The 21326-nt window shown below is 40.7% G+C and overlaps 1 long non-coding RNA gene across 1 annotated transcript; it reads right to left on the bottom strand.

The window, feature by feature from the left end:
- Positions 1–1248: 1248 nt before the first annotated feature.
- LOC138288523 (uncharacterized) lies at positions 1249–21083 on the bottom strand. The gene is made up of 3 exons (XR_011202435.1): positions 20968–21083; positions 2036–2139; positions 1249–1391 (listed from the first exon to the last, which is right to left on the bottom strand). It is a non-coding gene; the product is annotated as an uncharacterized lncRNA (long non-coding RNA).
- Positions 21084–21326: the final 243 nt, after the last annotated feature.

Raw genomic sequence — 21326 nt, forward strand, 5'->3', positions numbered from 1 at the left:
GACCGTGACATTAGATTCAGATACAGAATTGATCAGAACCTTCAGAGAAGAGGAGGATGGTGTGTCTGTAGCAGTAGGTAGGGGGTTAGATGCTGCAATGTTGACTATGTATTTGAAAATCTTGTTAGTTTTGATGTCTGTTTTATGTTTGAACACTTTAGCAAAGTATAAACGAAAGACGGAACTAGCACATAAAGGGGTGTTGATGAGTTCAAATGTTAATGGCTGAGAAGTCAGAGGGTTGCAGGCAGCTTTTCCATCGCCTGTTTTTTCTGTTGTAGTTAAACACAAAAATATTAATACATGTATGATCTGCATAACTGAGTTTCAGCCCATAGTGTAATTTGAGACTACATGATTCTGAGCAGAAGGCTTTGCCCTACTGTTCTCAGAGGCCAACTCTCTCACATGGCTGACTCACACAGCCAGCGTTAGTAGCTCCTAGGGGCATAAACTAGGAGAAAAACAGGCACATCGAGAGGCATAGTGAGGTAAATAACGCTGCATTTTGAAGTTTCTTTCCAAGTGCTCACCAACTACCACAGTCATTATGCTCTGGTGCAGTTATGTATACGCTTAAAGAGCAAAATGCAAATTGAAGGAGAAATATTTGGGTAAGTAGTGTACAAAAAGGCCACCACACGTGTTGTGGTGACTATAGTAACACCAAAGAGGTGAATCCACAAGACCAGATCAAACACAAAAGAAACTTATTAAGGCCCTGTTCCTCAATTTTGCTCAACACAGAAAAACCCTAATCAATTAACTGAATTGTTTGTTTATATGTAATTATTAAAAACGAGTAAGATTAAATCGGATAAAAATAACACCTATCATTACAGTGTGGAACAGACATTCCCTCTGCGAGGGATGCTTTATAGCTATTCGACATATTTGATTAGCCTTATTGGTGCCTTTTTTTAAATTTTGACATTCGAATTTATATATATATATATATTTCTTAAGGAAAACTGTATGATCAGTGACGCCTATTAGTTCAAAATTGGTTGAGTTTCCTTTTCTGTTTTTTTAGAAATGTTCTAATATAAACTTTAAAATAAATGCATAGCCCTGTCAGGTATTAAAACGACCTACTCTGAGTCAATAAAATCATCTCAATGACTTTAACAGTGGCATAAAAGTCTTAACAGCGATACACCTGACATTTGGGTTAATTTAAACATCTTTGAAAACACTGTGGCGAATCCATCTGAAGATACAAACTGGACATGTTAAACTTACCAGGATCCAGTCCAAACACTGGGCTTGGAAGAGAAAACGAATAGGTGATTTTAGATCCAGTATCTTTGTCAGTCGCTGTTACTGCGGCTATAGTGGAACCCACAAGTGCATTTTCAGAAACTTCAATGGTATCTCTAGGATTCTTCCCACTGCGAAATTGACAACATTTATTCAGCTATTTGCAGAAGACCCAAACGTTTAATTGATCGACGGTATTTTCCTATAATTACACTGTATATGTATCCAATACAAGATTTTGTGGAATATATAACAGTTTATGTTGAAACATGGAATTGTTGTGACCAATGATTAAACACTATGGGGTGTTAGTGGAAAAACTGATCTTATTTACCAACACTTGTACTGAAAGACCTGAACTTCTATTTTGGAAGGCTTTGAATAACTTCCATACATTTCATATGTATCAAAAAGCCGGTAGGATGAGGATATCCACAATGACTGCTTCCTCTATCTTGATAATTCTTGTTTTTCATTTCCGAATGGTGTTCCGTCTGAGTACATTTCTTTTCATGACTGCTTTCTCACCATAGCTAATCATAATCACGCAAATTATTCATGCCATACACCGTTTTAAAGAAAACTTTTGATGCCACTTGTGTTTTTAACATGTACAGTTATGCCGGGCCTCAAATCTCCTGGCATATGAATGTATATTTTTCGTACGCAAAACAAAAACTGGAAGAACTTAGGAATACCTTGCTCAACATAGCTGTTTCCTAAGTGATCACACAGACACATACCACTTTGAAATAATTATCTTAGAAATACTTACACAAATTCAGGAGGCTCGTCATTCAAATCATTGATATTGATGGTAATCATCCCTTCACAGAAACGATCGGTCCTGTCTGTTACTCTAATTTTCAGTTGGAAAGTCTACGAAATTAAAAAGTGGAAAAGAACAATTCGAGTTAAAAACTACAGATTTGGCAAAAGGAATGTTCTCGGTCCACATGGAAAGTGGCAGATGGTGTAGCGTGACCATGTTTGGAGATGATATTGAGCCAGTTGGCAGGTGGTGGACACAAGAAATTTATGAGGTCTGATCATTTGTAATTTGTAATTCGCCTCTCGAAAAATGTCAGCACCATAGCAGAACATGTAGCTGGTCGCAGCAGAAACTTTTCACATGTTGTCATGCATCATTCACAATTAATAGGCTTTTGGGACAGGCTTTTCACAGCACTCGGGGGTTTACCTAGGGAAAGTGCTCCACACAAGAGGGAGGTGTCAGTAATCCATTTCCTGGCTTCTTTTGAACTACCAATCAAGCCTATGCGAATTTGATTTATGTTACTAGTTGTTTCAAAGTTGAAGTTCAGATCTTAAGATTCTCCATCATAAGTCATGCATTGTTGTATAAATGAGACCATTACTTACCTCTGCCTGATTGGCTGAATTAAATACCCTTTTATAGCATATATGCCAGTACATGGTATAATAGGGCAGGTGTATTATTTAGGAATGTGGATGAGCTGTTGAAGCTCTCTTCCTGAACTACAATGTTTTGGTGTACAAGAGACTTATCATCCTCACCAATCATACCCTGCTCTGCCTGTGCTAATTTCTACTTTCTTCAAGGAGATCCTTAGAGTTTGAATTTAAGCAGGAAGATGTAACAGAAGAAAAAGGAAAAAAAAAAAATTTGTTTGAGTTGTGAGAAGTAACATTACGTAAAGAAAAAGTTAATAGGTTTGTGCCAGTGAAGAAACTAAAATATGATTTTAGGAATAAGCACAGAGGTCAGTGTTCAAAGGACCCTTAAGTGGACTCTGATATTTTCAGTAATTCTTGTTTGATATTTACTCAAGGATTAACACCCAATAAACTGTCAAAAAATATATATTTTTTTTTAAACAAGGTACGTTTTTTTGCCCAAGCCTAATTTTACCTTGTGGAGAGCAGTAGTATAAACTTGATAGTTGTCTCCACAGGTGAGTTTAGGGATTGTGGTAGTAAGCAATAAATAACTTAAGAGGGGACAAAACAATCACACTTAAGCTGGTTGTAAAGCATTAATGCCTAGTTGCCTAAAGTGATTGTTTTTCATTTCTCACAGAGTATTGCTCCTGGCAGAAGTTATGTGACTAACCACTAGAACCTGAAGGGTCCTGCTCAAAAAGAAAATACACACATCATTCTTTGACAGGAGCTCCGGGTACACTAGAACCATCTCTCTCACTCTTGTATTCTCTCTCTCTCTCTCTCTCTCTCTCTCTCTCTCACTCTGTCACACTCTCTCACTCTTTCTCTCTCTATCCCCATCCCCATTTCCCCCAGGTCAGTCAATATTGTCAGTCGCCTCTTCTGCGGCTAAGAGCTTAACTGCATAACTGCAGAGGAGAGTGGTGGAAGATCTTCACTTGTGCAAAAGTCCTGGGAATTCAGGTGAATGTCCCTTGGTGTGACAGACATATTATTTCTAATTTAAATCTACCTCTGTATTTAATTTATGGTGTGTCTTCTATTTTTCACAACATCCTCCTTTCCCTGACCCCTGTATCTCTCTATCTCCATATATATTTATCTCATCGGACACTGCATTTTGTTATCAGTGTTGAAACAATTTCGCTGTTGGTTCCTACGCAAATGGAATAGGAACAAATTTACACTTAGCAAATTAGGGCCCTTGGTGAGTAATTAAAGTGATATCACAAATTAAATTACATTAGAAATTTAGGAATATATACTGCAATCAAATAGCAAAATATTTCTGTGGATGGTGGGCTGCACAAAATAAAAAAAATAAGACAATTTTGAAAAAGGACGTTACATTTGAAGGCTTCCAATCTATTTTTGTTTATACTAGCTGCTAAACCCATAATTCTTTCTGCTTCATTATGTTTGGATTGGCTGAAATCCAAAATATGTTTTTTGTTTGGGTACTATTCATCCATAATATGAGGCCAGATTGCACAACACTGTTGAAAAATTTATGCAATAACTTAGGAGCCTATAAGTGATCGTAATTACAAGTAGGGTGATGTTTATTACACCCTGGAATCACTGGAAGTGATAACAAGTTCATGCTTCATTGAATTTTATCAGGCCACATCTGCTGGAATTTAAAAAAGGGAAAAGGCCCCATTTTCATGCGGATTTTGGACCAGGTGACACACAAATGCATATGTTATTCCCTAACAATAGGTCCTGCTTCAATTCGTAGCAAACATACCTTTGCTGCTTGGTCCCTACAGAATATTTTGCCTTTTTTATTGACCTTATCTTTATTGGTATTAGGGATCTGTGCACTTGTGATATTGCCACTCAGTGGGTGTGTGATGGTCATACTGCTTCTGTGTTTTCCATTTCCAGGAATATATTGGTGTTTTCAATCCTTTGTATTTCTGTTTATATAGGAAACCTTGGTCCTGTCACTGTAGTGTAATTACATTACCATTGTCTTGTGTATTGTAATATATGTCTGTTATTATTATACCTTGTTTTCTGTAAATATGCATATATTTTGAGATAAGAGAAAAGTGTAATATCATATTCATGGCTAGACTTTTATAAACCTTTTGAACTGTTCACATCATTTGAACTGGGACGTAACAGCTCCACCCTTTTCTCTCTACAGTGACAATGAATCTTGGAAAGACAACTTTTCTTTGCAGACAAAGTACCCACTTGGCTACTTCGTACATGACTCTTGCTTTTACACTAATTGTTTCTTGCAGCAACTGCAATGAAGAGAACATTAGATACCATGGTAGACCTCTTACAGCACAGATCATTTAACAGTGGAAAATGCGGACAGAGTTATTGTTTGCTCCAATTGTACGCTCTTGCAATTTGTGTAGCCACAGTATATGGTCCTGCTGTAAAGAATCAGAGAATAGTTAACTCACTGTTTTCCTAACCCAGTTTTGTGTTTTGGTTAGGTGCTGCTAGCTAGCCAAAAGGGTTGGGCCGAGAGATGCAAAGACGGTGTGGATTGACTCAGTCACCCACAAACCTTGGTGCTGCTGTCCCTAATCCAGCAGTCTTGTTCTAAGAACAGCAGTCCTATGACGGCCTCACTCTGAAACCTGGACGGGTAGGAAAGGAATAGGATATCCACCCAGAGGCACTGCAGCACGCGCATAATCATCTAATTGGACTAAACCTCCCAACCTCTGATTAGTGTAACTTTCAACCTGGGGTGAGCGTAACTCTGCTTCGCTGGCAGTTGGTGGATTGGCAAAACTCTGAGAACTCCACTGGCGGTGCGGAGTTTACCGGCCTCCCATAGTTAGCAGTGGTAAAGTGCACAGAGTCCTAGAGCCAAGAAAAATGGATTTCAGGAAAAAGTGAAGGGTGAAGATAAAATGTTTGAGTGAAGGCAACCTTAAAGCTGACAGGTCTAACAAAATTGAATCCCCACCCCATTCTAGACAGGAAGCAGTCTTCGCACTGCACTGTAATGTGTAATTTTGTAGAATGGTTGCTATTGCCATTTTTATGTTTTGTCATTTTAAACTGAAGAACTCTGTCTACTGAAAACTTTTGATCACAAACAACACTGCAATTATGTCACTCATAAACATAGCAGCCAGGATCAGTGGTGAATAGCAGGCACACGGCTGACCATCAAGCCACTCAGCAGAATGCAGGGTATAAAAAAATAAGAAAGAAATGAAGCCTCTACATTAAAACCTGGCTGCTATGTCCCCTGGCCTACGCAGTGTTTTTTAATAAGAAAACATAGTGCTGTTCCATAAAAAGGGCTGATATGGGCAGGTGCCTGAGTGTCGGGCTGATTGCAAACTATCGTAGTTGGACTCTCGTTCCTAGTGAGACTGCTGGTTTAGGGGTAATAGCACTTTCATTTGTAGGCGACTGAGTGATTCCTACAACAATTGTCACTTCTGAGCCCAACCCTCCCGGCTCACAAGCAACACCTCACCAAAAAAAAAAAACTGCAAAAGGGGATCTCTAGTAGCCTTAGACATGGACTCTAGATGTGACTTCTCAGGGAAGTCATGGTGAAACAGAATTTACTTTTTTCTCTTGTTAGCAACACGTCTCGATCACACACAAGCAATGAAGGAAATGCAGAAGAGTTTTCAATATATTTACTGAAAAGACTGCAATCCACGATAAAATGCATGAGCTGCAATGATTCGGATAATGATCAATAGTAAAAGCAAAATTGTGAAGATGAGAGTTATGATTATGAAAACCCCCACAAACCTGCAATACCCCAAGATATGCAAGTCTTAGCAAAGAGAGCCTAATCTGTCCTCTAATGAGAGCTGGGTGTTATAAACCCTAATCTGCCAGTACCATGTCCATGAGAAGTGCCCCAACCCTTTTAACCTTGGAATGAGGTCTCTAGGTCAGACTGGGTGGAGACCCAAAGGCTGAGTTCTGGAGCAAGGTGACGTGCAGCATAGATGTCATCTGGAAGGAACTCATCTCATGTAGGATCCCTGATCAGGTATGTTCCTACACAACTGATAATGGAAGCAGACTCCCCAACAAGAGCACATTCTGTTCCTGTCACACGTAAGTGAGAAAAGGACATGATGACAATACCTACATATATCACTGATAAAGATGCCTTCTCAGAATGGCACTGATAATCTAAAGCAAAACAGTTTCTTATAAAATGTAAACAGCAGCCAAAAGCTAAAAGAAATAGTAAAATAAATGGAATAAAACAGAGCATGCCAAATAGGTAAAAGGTAACTAGGTGATGAGGGCAACAGGCCTGCAAGCTGAAGGCTAAGCTAACTCCTGTGCCCACTGGGATTCTGAATGGATTCACCACACCCTCCCCATTGCCAAAACAAGAATGCTAATCACTCAGGGTGCATGAGTCCAACTCTAAAAATGCTGTGAGCTAAAAGTCTAAAATCTATTTAAAGTCTAAGCAACATACGAAAGAGATATAGGCCCTTAAGACTGCCACACTCGTGGTGGCGGTCAGACCGCCGCTATAGTGGTGATCCGACCGCCACATTGTGATCGTGGCAGAGCCACCACGGTCTGCTGCCAGCACGGCCAGGTTGCCACTAGTCGACAGCCTGGTGGGCTCGGCTGACGTAATCCACCAGGGCATCGCTCCAGATTACGAGTCCCCTTTCTGCCAGCCTTTGCATGGCAATCGGACCGCCATGCAAAGGCTGGTGGAAAGAGGGCATAGGGGGTCCCCATGGACATCCCCATTGCTCTTTTCAATAAATGGCAGTGAAAAGCACGATGGTTGCTGTCGCACCCGTTGCACCGCAACATTGCTGCCAGCTTGATTGTGAGCCGGAGTCAATGTTGTGGTGAGTTTCCCACTGGGGTGGCGGGCAGAAACTCGTATAAGGGCCTGCGGAGGGACGGCCACGTAGGCAGTCATCCCGCTGGATTTTGACATGCAGCCTCCACCACCCCCCAAAGTAGTAATGAGCCCCATAATGTCAACCATGACAAGCAAGGCAGGCAAAATGAGCCAAATTAATAACACAATTTGGTATCACTTTTATATTTTGAAAAAAACAAATGGTTGAATTCAACAATAGGTGTGATCTGGGAGAAAGTGTCCGAAGTCATCAAACAAGAGTACATCCTGGATGGACTCCACATCAGCAGATGTCAGATGAATCACAGGATTGGTAGAAGGATCCACGGAGCAGAAGTGTGCAGAAGGGACTGCAAAAGCAGCACTATCCATTGTGCCAGATGTCGTTGGAGCCAAGTAACTCACAAGTGGTGGCTCATAAGTGGCATTGCGAATCATCCTCAATCTCCTGGGGCATGAACATGAATGAACCCTCATTGGGAACATTAAGAGTTTCTTGTCCACAGGAGACACCAACTGTATTGCAAGGTGGACAAGTGGTGTACACTCGAAGAAGCACCAGGTGCAATGAAAGATGGGTTGCACACACAATCGGACTAGTCTGAATGACAAAGACCAATCATTCTCCAGTTCTTCCAGCAACGGAGTGCCAAAGTACTGTACCATGTGTTCACGACACAGCTGGGCTGGTGGTAGCTCCATGACTCTGCTTAGCTGCAAAAGCACAACCACTGTGTATCAGGAATAGGTGTAGCAAGATTGCACTAATCAGTGCCAAAGTTATAGGAAATCCGCCAAACACACTCAAAAAGAGTGAATGGATAGTTGAAGGAATGACTCCGAATATGGTCTGGAAGGTGGAAACAAATCCAGACTCGACAGCCATAAAACAGTGTACAATCCCTACAGTGCTTAAGGTGTTGAATATTCTGCAGACCAGATCTCCAAAGTGCTTGGCAAAGTTGGTATTTAATAAGGATATTATCTTGGCTGATCATCTCGCTATCTGGAGGTTGCAGGTCTCGGTGGCTGATGTCAATGCCACTTGTTTTTAGAACAGTAATGCCTTTAGTCTGCTCAGCTTATCAAAATGTACATTACCAGTATCAATGTGAGGCCACATGTCTGCTGCTGCTCTTATCTCTTGTGTGTGATGGAAATAAAACATGGCTGCAACAAGTTGCAATTGAGAAACTGTAAGTACGTGAGCAATTCCTGACTCATTCCACAGCAACTCTGATCACTCAGAATCACATAATTTCCATTCAAAAGTCCATGAAGGGACACCTGTTTGCAAATCATTGAATGACTAACAGTGCTCTCACATTCGCTTCCGCTAAGAAAGACCTCTGTTTCGTCATTCAAACATTTGAACTTGTCAGGCCTGCACACCTGGATATGCCCCAGTAAAACACTTCTGAGTTGATCATTTGCTTTTGCGGGGAACAATGCTTGTATATAGAGAGCAATGCTTGTTTGCAGGGGTCAATGCTTGTTGGAACTAATGCTTGTTAGAGACCAATGCTTGTTTGGGAACATGGGTGTGGCTCCCTATGACTCATACTGGGTGTGGCTCCCTATGACTCAGAGTGGGTGTGGCTAGATGCAGCAGATATTTAATCCACACCTGGCCTGAGTGAATTGCTTGCTGTAAAGGTCACCGGCTGCAGAGAAGGAATCTCTGCTCCTCTGCTTTTGATCTTCATGTTCTGTTCTGACCAGCATCTTGGAGGCCTCTTCTGGAAGAAGAAACCAAGGAAATTGACCCTTAAAAAGGCGGTAACGAGCTGCGTGCAATTTAAGAACATTAATTGCTAAAACTTGATACTTGCTGACTTGAAACTTGTTGCAGGATGCATGCGCCTAAACGAGCAGATGTTTGGTTTTTAAGGTAATTGGGATGTTTGCTGCTTGTGATGCCATAAAGCTTATTGTAGTTGCTTGCATTATACCTCAGATAGGATTTTCTATTGAACAATTATGAAAATGGTATACTGTGAATAGGCTCATTATCGCTGAGTTTAATGTGGCATTACTATTGTTGTTAGCAATACAATGTACTGTGAATACGTTTATTATCACTGTGTTCAAGGTGGCATTAGCATTATTTAAAATTTTTGCTGGAGATGCAGAACATTCTGTGTTTGGCTCTTACATGAAGTTGAAGATTATCTTTACCATGCTCAAACTTACGCTGTGATAAGCTGGTTGTTCAGGAAGCTGAATGTAACAGTAATACAACATGAACCATAATCCTTGATGTTAACCGTGTGTTTTCAGTGTGATTTAAACACTGAATTGCGTTCCTCGCAATACTAGCACACTACAATGATTAACCCATTCCTATCTGGAGATTCTAATTCCCTGAGAGTTTGTTCTTATTGTTGCCTATGTAAATGTCCATGAGTGGAGTGAGTTAGCATCTTGGGAAATCTAGGTAAAACACACAGGATATCCACTGAATGTCTAGGTAGGCTTAATTAAGGTGATGAGGGACTAATCTGGGATCACAGTGGGAGTAGTTATAGACAGTATCGGAGATTCAAGGATCTTATTTAATTACAGGTAATCCACATTGTTTCCCAATATTTCATGAGTGTGGGAGAGCCATCAAAAGCAGGAAAGGAGGCCCCAAAAGGTACATCTAGCTTGCACATCATAGTTTAACAGTAGAGTATGCATGGGTTAAGAGATATTAGTTATTTGACTGATGTGTAATTTATCATAGGAAAGACCGGCTCTTCAAAAACCATCACTAGGCATCTGGATCCAGCCCTGCAACTCCAGTGTCTCTCTCCTTTTCTCATCCATTCATCCCCTCTCCACAGAGACGTTGCTGTGCCGATCATGTGTATTTAAGTGGAAGGCATGCAACGTTTAGGTGGAATTAGGAACAAGCAGCTTGGTCAAAATTGTTTCTCCAAGGGCAACTCCCACTCTTCCTTAATATACTGTCTCCTGGCCACTCATATCTGCCCACAGCTAAATGTTTTAAATATTTTGTGAAGCAGAAGGTGGAAATTGGCAGATTAATAACTACAATTATTAACCATACTGTGGATGGTGTTTCTGCTACAGTGAAAGGCAGCTTTTCTATCTTTTCAATTTTAAGCATGGTGTAACTAGCTTCAATTTTAGCCATTATCTGTTGTTCCTTGGACAGACTAAATGCAGCACACAATTCACTACTGTTTATATGTTTCCACAGGATGCAGCTATTATTCAGAATCTGCAATGTCCACCCCAACTGCATGATGGAACACATCTGATTTTGCTCATGTTGTAAAAGGGACATGCCATTCTGAATGATATAAATCACAGATGACACAATATTATCAAGTGTGTATATTCTGTTGGACAGAGTATTCATGCCATTATCAACAACTGCTAAAGCCTTTTCCATATGTTCCTTATCTATCTGCCTTAAATTTGCAGCTGCTTCCATTTGAGAATGCTTCCAGATCTCATTGTATATGGCATACAGAAATGGTTTAGAGCAGGGTTTTCTTGGGCCTAGCAAGAAATCCTACAAGTCTACTTCTTGTGAAAAGAGATCAAGATGTTCTCTGAGTGCTGCTAAGGTGTTAGTGTGTAATCATTGTTGGCACAGTTTTCCCACACTGTATGTATTACCTATACCAGAGAGTTCACACGAGACATAGCAAGGGTCTGGCCGGCTAATCTTGAAACTCCATGAGGAATTAAGAAAATGTGCCTGACATCCATTGGTGTCCAAGGGCCTCAATAACAACCTGTCAGACTTGAAAGAGTGGAATTATAGGTGCCATTCTGGACCAAAGCATTTAGTTCTTCTTCAGTGATATTTAATTTTTTTTCTCCAATTGGTGAATTTTGTTGGTGTGGGGATACTAGGCATGTTCATTTCTTTTATTTTTGCTAACCCTCCGAAGGATGCTTATTGAACTGCTTCATTTAAAAATATCATTTGCACACGAATAATACAAGCACTAAAAAAAGCTCCCCTACCCTGAATTTGCCAATTTTGTGTTCCCATATACTTTTCACATCAATAAGGTTCTTCTATTATTGATAACCTTAACAGCAAGCCAGGAAACAAAGGCATCTGTATCAAACAATTTAGTGTCAGTTAGCAAAAATCTTTGCAATTTAGATGGTGGTAACTTGAAATAACTTGAAACAATATGACTGTGCATTTGTAGTGTCATGGCCAGAGAAATATGCACATTTATCTACATATGTTTTGGTTCTCCCCACAGGTGGAGTTGAACAATGTTCCCATTGTGTGTCATTAAGTGCTAATCTAGGTCTGTTTGCTCAGTGCAGAAAGTAAAGTGCCACAATGATGATAACAGAACATTTCCCCATCATTTGCTATGTTTATATAGACATCTTCACTTTCAAATGCCATGTAATTCTGCAGCTCAGATAGCAAAGAATTAACTGTTTTAACATCCCATTCATCAGAAACAACACCAGGTGTAATTACATCCTTTATTGGCATTTTCAATAGGTAATGAATTTGGATAACCTCAGTAGGCCCATACATATCAAATGGGACTTTATCTCAAAAATCACATCAGGAATTGGTACTGCTGAAAGGTTCACAAGGGACAAGTCTCTTCAGACCTTAGTGAGGAAAGATACTGTGTTAAAACATCATCCACTGTCTCAACAGAAGAACATTCAGGAAGATAATGACCATTCATCAGGAGGAAGAAAACAGTCACAAAATAAATCCATAACGGAAAGGCAAGCTATATCAATAGTGTCCACAGATAATACCACTGATAAACAAAATCATTTTTTAAGCCAAATATGCAGCTTATATGTCTTTGAAACAGTTTCAGTTAAAGATGTAGGTGAAGTTCAAGAATAGTCATCTTGGTCAATGAAGTAACTAGAAGCAGTCTGCAAAAACACAGGAACTGATACATTGCTGGTAGATGTATCCACTTCACGTAGAGGTTCATAGTCAATGATAACATCAGTTTTTGTTGGATTAATAAACAGCCACATCTTGGACAGTTTTTGTCGATGAGGTGGTGATAGGAATCATCATAAGCTCAGTCTACCCTCCCCATGCCGGAGGAGGCATTTGTAGCATTGTTGTACATGCTGGTATTTTCAGAAGCATTGTTTCTTCTTTGAAGAGGTATATCATGTTGTGTAGTGAGAAGAGACCAGAAATTACCCAAGGGACCTCTTGGTCTACTGTGCAGGATTGGCCACATGTTGCAACTTGGTGTTGTCAATAGAGACAAATGTGTTCCCTTTGGAACCTTGCGGCAGTGGTAGAATGACAGTTCTGAAGCCTTGAACTCCCCGGACCTTAACTGATGCTCCTTCTTCTCAGCAATCTTATCACAAACCACAACTTTAGTAATCCAGCCTGTGGATGTTGTTGGCAAATCCCTTACTCCTAAAATAGCAGCACTGGCGGATGAATTGTCATCACAAAACTATTGAAGCTCCTGTAAGACACTGAGGTGTTCATTAATGTCAAAAAGTGTGTCTGCTGCCACCATACCAGGACCTTGATCTGGGACATACGTAGGTTTCCCGAAGAGGGATGATAGAGTGCTTTATTCACTGGTAAAAGTCACAGCAAAGAACATATTGCTTCGTCTGTTTGCATAGACCCGGCCACCAGAAGCGTTTCTGTAAAAGTGATTTTGTGGCCGCCACACCAGCATGAGCAGATTCAACACCCTCATGCTCTGCTTTAATGAGATCTAATCTCTGGTCTTGGTTGGGAATTACTTGTTCTCCCACCATAGGAACTGTCATGAAGGCAACATTCTGTGCGCTGATATAGTTGCAATATTTTTCAGGGTATGCTTTTGGAAATGGCTTGCCCTCAGCTGAAGCGTTTATGGCAGCCTCAATCTCATTATTCACTCCCATGTGAGAACGAGTCACCGCAGCAACAGAAGCCATAGCTACTGCGGATTTGGCAGCTTCATGAACCAAAGTGTTTCCTACAACCTGTATTCCTACATGTTGATGGCCCAATGTATGTACTACATGAGCATCTGGTAGCTTATCCTTTAGACCAGCCACCTTGACCCAGAATGTTGTGCGTTATCTGGTGTTCCCCTTCAAGTCTCTGAACCTGTTCAATCGCCAATGATTGAGATAGTCATTGTAGGACTGGACACAGTAGTACAAATCACACACAATTCATGTGAGCTGTTCTGGATCCATATTTCTCTAGTGCCAAGATAAGAGCTTTAAGTTCAGACAACTGCGCAGTGCAGTCCCCTAAAGTTTGTGTGTAGGTTTTGAGTGTGGAATACACCACCCTTCGTCACTCTGCCCACAGCTGTGCAAGCTGCTGAATATTGATGCTTTGTACCTACAGCTAGTTGTGCTGAACTATCAGTGTAAATTACAGTTTAATATCTGTTCATATTGGAGAAATTGTTGTGTTTGAATTTTTGGGTCAAAGAAAAAGTCAACATTAGTGGCAGTCAGGAAGGTTGCCCATTGAATCCAACATGGATGTAATCCTTTAGCATTTGCAATGCTTGCTTTGGTGACAGCCTCTAGATCTGGCACTGGGGTAACAACAATAATGCATTTCCCTTGGGCAAGTGGCCTCTCCTTAATGAAAGCCATCTGTACAGCATTCCGAATCTTTTCTTTGGGTGAAAAACGTTGTTCTGCATTGGAGTACAAATGTGATTTGCATTCTATGGGTACTGTGTCCCCTTAAAGGTGACATGGGTGAACCCAGTGTCACCATCAATTATTCTGATGACCACATTTGTTTTGCTGTCACATGTATGTGTAAATATTTTGCCTCAAGCATGTCTTGCTTCAATCCTCTAAGGATGCATGTGTGTTCAACTGTCCAATATTTACTAGAAAAGTCTGGATTAATTAAATCATAGCGTGGTTTTATGCATTGAGTATAATCTGGAATGTAAGTTCTGCCAAAGTTGAGAAAAACAAGTAATGACTGTAGTTTCTTAATGGTATTTGGTGGCTGAAGTTGAGCACATTTTTCTAGGAAGTGCGGGCCAGGCTCTTGCCTTCATCTAATAGCTTGCATCCCAAAAACAGGACATTGAGAAATGCTATTTTTGTTTTCTTGAAATTAAATTTGTAGCCTAAGATGGTGAATCCTAAGACGATCCAATCAACTACAGCAAGATGGATGTTGACGTTGTCATCTGTGAGATAGATATCATCCACATAGGACAAAGCCTCAGGATCAATATCATGCAATATTGATGTTACACGGCTGAAAACAACCCTAGGCTGCTCCAATAGCCTTGTGGTAGACTGCAAAAACGTTTCTGTGAGCCGAATGAGAATGCACTCAGGTCCCAACTTTCAGGTGCTAAATTTTGGCAGAAAAAAACATTGGAAATATCTAAGGTTGTTTTATATTTTTATGCACTATGTTGTTAATCAGTGCCCTGCTGTGTGCATTTTCTATTGCATATGTACGTGTGTAGTTGTTTTAGTGTCTATAATCTAAGACTATTCTACATGAATGGTCTGGTTTTGCAGCAGGGAAGAACAGTTTATTCATTGCAGCGACACAGGCCTCTATTACTCCCTGGAACTCAAGATGAGTAAGGATCTCCCTCACTGGAGCTTTAGCCTCATGTTTAACAGGATATTGGGTTTGAGGCTGAGGTGTGGATCTAATTGGTACGACATGGTGTGGGAAACGTTATCCCACTCTACATGGTTGCAGTATAGCTCTGGTGCCTGTGCTCAATCCCGTTCCACAGCATAAGCTTCTTTTAACATCTCTGGAACAAGATCTGAGAGAGAAGGCAAAATGACATCTCCCTATGTGGAAGCCTGGGGACAAATTCAGATGGGCAATCTTTCTCTGCTAATAGAATATCACAATTAAGTTCTTCCCAACACATCATTTCTATAGTGCGCTCTATGTCTCCTTCAATATGGATGTTTAATTCATACATCCTGTTGGGTGGGGAGACTGCCTGTCTGCAGTTTCAACTACAATGGAGTTATTAGTTGCTGTCACATCTAGATGATCTATCAGACTCTGGTGACATATCATGATTTCTGCCCAGCAGATCGAGCAGGGTCACTGCACATGTCTTGTTCCTCAGCAATGTTCTCAAGGTGGCTGGCATGTTGTATTGAACTTGCTGCCACCTTTTTCTTTTTAAATTGTGGCTTTTTTGTGGGGATTTATCCTCCTTCTTGTCTGAGGATCGTTGTGAGTCTTTCTTCTGTTTCATATTGTCACACAGTCAGTGCACTGGTCCACTCTCGCAGTCCGTCTATCCGGCGCATCCTGAAAGGATCGAGATGGACATGTATCAGTACATCTGTCAGGAGCCTTCAAAGTTTCTCTATTTCTGAGATTATGGGCCTAATTCCGACCTTAACGGAGGGGCTTCCTCCATCACAAATGTGGCGGATATCCCATCCACCGTATTACAATCTCCATTGAATATAATGGGATCATAATACGACGGACTGGATATCCGCCACATTTGTGATGCAGGAAACCCCTCCGTCAAGGTCGTAATAAGGCCCTATAGCTCCTTTCAGAGCTCTCCGGATGCAAGGAGTCTGTTCTCTGACTTTGTCTGTCTTTTATTTGTTTCTTTTTTGTCCCAGCATTATTTAGAACCCTCTTGTGCTTGTTTAGTACCATCCTTAGTAGCCTCTTCGGATTGACTCCCTAACTATTCCATCCTATACTAGTAAAGGTTTCGGAAATCATTTTCAGTAGTTGACACTCCTTTTCCAACTGTGAAATGTCCCAGAGCCGCTGTCATGTAGCCAATGCTACTGATTCCCCTTTAATGTTACTAAGTGTTATTGAGGAGACTGTATCGAAGTTGTGCATTGATTTCATCCCCAAATCCAGGGCTGGAGCAGCCCCATGTTCGTTTTGAATTTGTTTTAACTCCATTGGGAAATTGGAAAGTGTCGGGGTACCATGCGTGATAGTGTATAGTGCAGCAAAGACTGTACCCCATGTGTCACAGTCATCCACTGAGGGAACCATTCTGAATGGTAAGCACATTGTGAGAATTCTATGCTTATTTTGGAGTCCCGTATTGGGAAACACTGCTTTCAGCTGGTTAGTTTTTTTGTGCCATCCAGAACAATATTTTCTCATGTTCCATGGGCACTTTGCCCATGATAGATGGTACTGTATGAGGGATCATCCAAGTAACGGCCAATTGGTGAACAGCCGGAGCAGCCCTCACTTTGGCAGTATTCAAAGTCTGCATGGCGAACTGTAACAGTTGTCTGTATTGTGCTGTTAGCTCAGTATAAAGTGTGGGTACAGCAGTTATTTGCAATGCATCTACGCCAAGATATGGTGTATATGTGGCAAACATAGGCCACATAGGTCCATTATTACTTAGGGACATAATCTCACGGGTTGTATTACATGTGGTAGGGTGCCATTGAATCAGTTTTGATATTCTTGATAAGAAAACAGTATCTCAAGATATAGGTAAGCTTGGTACCGCTGTGGTACATTTGCTATTTTGCATGTGTGAAAGACGTGTGTGCTTGCATCTGTCTCTGGAAAGGGACTCAAGAGTAAAATGTTTCCCAAGGGTAAACCCTGTTGGTTTCCACAACAAATGTTACGTCCCTGCCCTACAACAACCTACAACTAATTTGGTGCTCCATATTCAGCGGATGAGGATTACCCCTTAGAATATGGACATCTCGGTATAATGGTACTTAGGGTACCTACTGTGTGTAAAACAGAGATTCTCAGGATATCTGTAAATTAGTGCCTAATCACCATTGTTGGTAGCTCCATGTCATAGTAGGACTCTCGCTCCTAGTGAGACTGCTAGTTTAGGGGTAACATCACTTTTGTTTGTAGGCAAATGAGTCAATCCTATAAAAAGTATCAAAAGTAGCAACTGGTGGCCCAACCATCCCGGCTCACAAGCAGTACCTCACCAAAAACCCAAACAGTAAAAGGTGATTTCTAGTAGCCTTATGCATGGACTCTAGATGTAACTTCTCAGGGGAGTCGGGTTGGAGCAGAAGGTACCCCTTTCTCTTGTTAGCAACAAGTCTTAGTCACACCCAGGCAGTGAAGGAGAGACAGGAGAGATTTCAATATATTGTTGAAAAGAATGCAATTTACGATAAAATGCATGAGCTGCAATGATTAGGATAATGAGCAATATTAAAGCAAAATCCTGAAGATGAGTTATAAATATAAAAACCCCCACTATTCTGCAATAACACAAGATATGCAATTCCTAGCAAAGAGAGCCTAATCTCTACCCTGACAAGAGCGAGGTGTGATAAACCCTAATCTGCCAGTACCTTGTCCATGAGAAGTACCCTCCAACCATTGTTACTTTGGAATGTGGTCTCTAGGCCAGCCTCTGTGGAGACCCAAAGGCTGAGTTCTGCATTAATGTGCAGCTTAGATGGCACCTGGAAGGAGCCCCTCTAATGACCTTATCTGTGTAAGGTGTATTCATATGGCTCATGTAGGATCCGAGACCCAGGTATGTTCCTAAACAACTGATAATGGACACAGACTTGTGTCAGCCGTTACATAAACAATCAATAAGTGTGCATTATGTTCCTGTCACACGTAAAAGAGAAAGGCACATGATGGCAATACCTACGTACATCACTGATAATGAGGGCTTCTCAGAATGACACTGAGAAGCTAAATCAAAAAATATTCTTATAAAATGTAAACAGCAGCCAAAAGCTAAAAGAAATAATAAATTAAATGGATTAAAATAGAGCATACTAAATAGATAGAAGGTCACAAGGTGACGAGGGCAACAGGCCTGCAGGTCAAAGTCTAAGCTAACTCTTGTGCCCAGTGGGAAACTAAAATGGATTCACTACAAATTCTTGTAGCAACAATTGCTATCTAGTTTACCATGTACTCTGACTTGTCACTCTTGGGCAGATGTAAATGGTGAAATGTCATGCACAGAAAAATCATAATCATGCTTTTGCAAAATCACAGAGTTACAGCTTATTCGAAAATAAAAACATCCCAGATGAAAGCAGGCTAACTAAAAATGAACTAAAAATGAATAACAGAATAAATAAAATCAGAGTACATATGTAGGTAAAAGGGCACAGGCTACTGGACTAAGCTAAGATAAACTATGTGTGCCCAAGCAGAACGTAAAATCAACCCATGACACCCTTCCCATTTTGGGGACAGGAGTGGTGTCCTAAATATATTCCTAAAAATTAAACCACTAAAAGCATGTTAAAATGCACATAAAGAGATAAAAGTGTTGAAGATGACAAATTAACACGTTATGTAGTATTTGAGACCAAAAATGCCAATCAGTCAGTCAAATAATTATGGTTCTGCAGGAAATGTCTTCAATGGTGATGGAAAGTAGATAAAATTCCACCTCAGCAGACAAACAAATTGGCTAGTCCAATAGCGAAGCGGATGAGGGGGCCACAATCCTGGCCGCAGCAGATGGTGAAGGAGCCAGGAAATCCACAAGAGGTGGCTCTTAGGAAGCCTTTTATATCAACCGTAGTCTTAATGCACATGTACATGAATGAGCCCTCAGCGAGAATATTAAAAGATCTGTGTCCACAGAAGGCACAGGCTGCACGCAAGACACACTTTTGGGACACACTCGAAGAAACACCATAAGCAGTGGAAAATTCGGCTGCACACAGGTCAGTATTGGTCTGAATGTCAATGACCAATTCAGATCAAGCTCCTTCAACAGTGAAGCTCCGAAGTACTGCATCATGCGATCACTACACAGGTTGGCTGGCGGGAGCTCCAGTACTCTGCTTTGTTGAGATGGGACAGCCATTGTGTATTAAAAATAGTAACAGCAGAATGCCACCAATTAATGCCAAAGTTGTTGGGAATCCACCAAAGACACTCGAAAAGAGTGAAAGGATGGCTAAAGGTGCACTCCAAATATAGTCTGGAAAGTGTTAACAAATCTAGAACCAACAGACTTAAAAAGTGATCAATTCCTGCAGTGTTGGATGCATTGAAAATTCTGCTCAACAACTCTCCAAAATGATAGGGCAAGTTGGTAATTAATAAGGACTCCATCTCTGCTGATGAACTTTCAAGTTGGAGGTCATAGGTCTCTCTGGCTGATGTCAGAGCTACATGTTTTTGAAACAATAGCGCATTTGGGCCCTGATTTATACTTTTTGACACAAACCTGCACAACCCCCATGGACATGACTCGTTTCTTAGTAAAGACAGGAGTCATGCCCCCCTGCCCAATGGCCATGCCCAGGTAATTTATGTCCCCTGGGCTTGGCCAGTGGGCACAGTGCCATATAGACTCTCTTTTTCTCTCCATGAGTTGGACAGGTCGACGTTAAACCACCATCTGCTCTCCCTAGTGCCTATCTGTTTAAAGCAGCTCCAGTTCCTTTATGACATAGGCTGCCTTTAAAAAACATGTGTCTTGTTTGGAACTGCAGATACAGGGACAGAGGTCTGTTGTATCTTGCAGGCCTCTATCCCTGCATTAGCATCCACTCAGAGGGATCACAAACTGTGACCTGCCCAGTGAATATTAATTAGTCAGATCATTCTCCAACCCCCCGTAAATCAGTATTTTTAAACAAACTATTGGTGCATAGGGCAGTTTAAAAAAATAATAATCTGCAGACTCAATTTGTGTACAATTTGCAACTACTTTTTGTGAATTTAGTGCCACATGTACTGAATGAATTTGGAACTTCCTAATTTCAACTCTTTCTACTCACAATTATGAAGTCGCCAATTGCTATGTACAACAGCGTCTCAGACACAATTACAATTCCCAAATGGGCCATAAGGAACCTGCCTCATTAATATTCATGAGGCAGGTTGCAAGTTGCGACTCATTGGGGAATGGCCAGTCCTCATAATGATGGTGGCCTGCCGAGGTCAGCACACACCCATGTCTGTGACTGCTTTTTAAACAAAGGAGAACAGGATGTATTTCAAACAAAATTACAAGTTTTGCTTTTATTTTTAAGAGTAGGGAGTGGCCTGAGTGAACATTGCCTGCTGTGAAAAAATGTAGGCACTCTCATTCACAAAGGTGAAGGGGACCCTTCCTGCTTGCAAATGTCTTACTACCAATTTGAAATTGGTGGTACTCTGCATATGTTTTGCAACTGCATTCCGGTTGCAAAACATTCATACAAACCAGTGCAACACCCTAAACATGCCCCTTCCTAATACCAAATTAAAAAAGCAAAATGTGATTTGGTAACAAGTTATTGAGTCACATTTTTACTTTTGTACATGGCAAAAATCATTTTAGCAGTTGCAAACGGCCCTATGGGCTCTTTGTTACTTGCAAAATGCCTCATACATCTGGCCCTCTATCCTTTGTAGATCTTTTGTGAAATAATAATGTAGCTGCAATGGTGACTTTTGCAATGCCAAAATACGAACTATGTTATTTAAATGTCAAAGAAAGAAATAGAAAGTGTTCGGGTCTTACATGATATCCCTCTTCAAAGTCTAATGGATTTGCAGATGTCCTCGAGACCACACCATTTGTGGAGTCCACAGAAAAGAATTTCCCACCTGGTAATGGCGCAGAAGTTTCACTTTCTAATGTATACTGCGAAGGAAAAAAATTGTATTACATTGTTTTGTGCAATAGAGAGGACATGGAGCTTATAATGCAAATGCAAAGAAACAGAAAGCAAAGAGTGCAGAATATCAGAAAAATGAATATTTGAGGGTAAAACATTTCCTTTTTCAATAGTAGAAATTAAAAAGTTCTTGGAAAAAATGTGTTTGGGTAGTGGGTCTATCTATCTATCTATCTATCTATCTATCTATCTATCTATCTAT

The sequence above is a fragment of the Pleurodeles waltl genome, chromosome 4_1, assembly GCF_031143425.1.
Source record: "Pleurodeles waltl isolate 20211129_DDA chromosome 4_1, aPleWal1.hap1.20221129, whole genome shotgun sequence".
NCBI lineage: Eukaryota > Metazoa > Chordata > Amphibia > Caudata > Salamandridae > Pleurodeles > Pleurodeles waltl.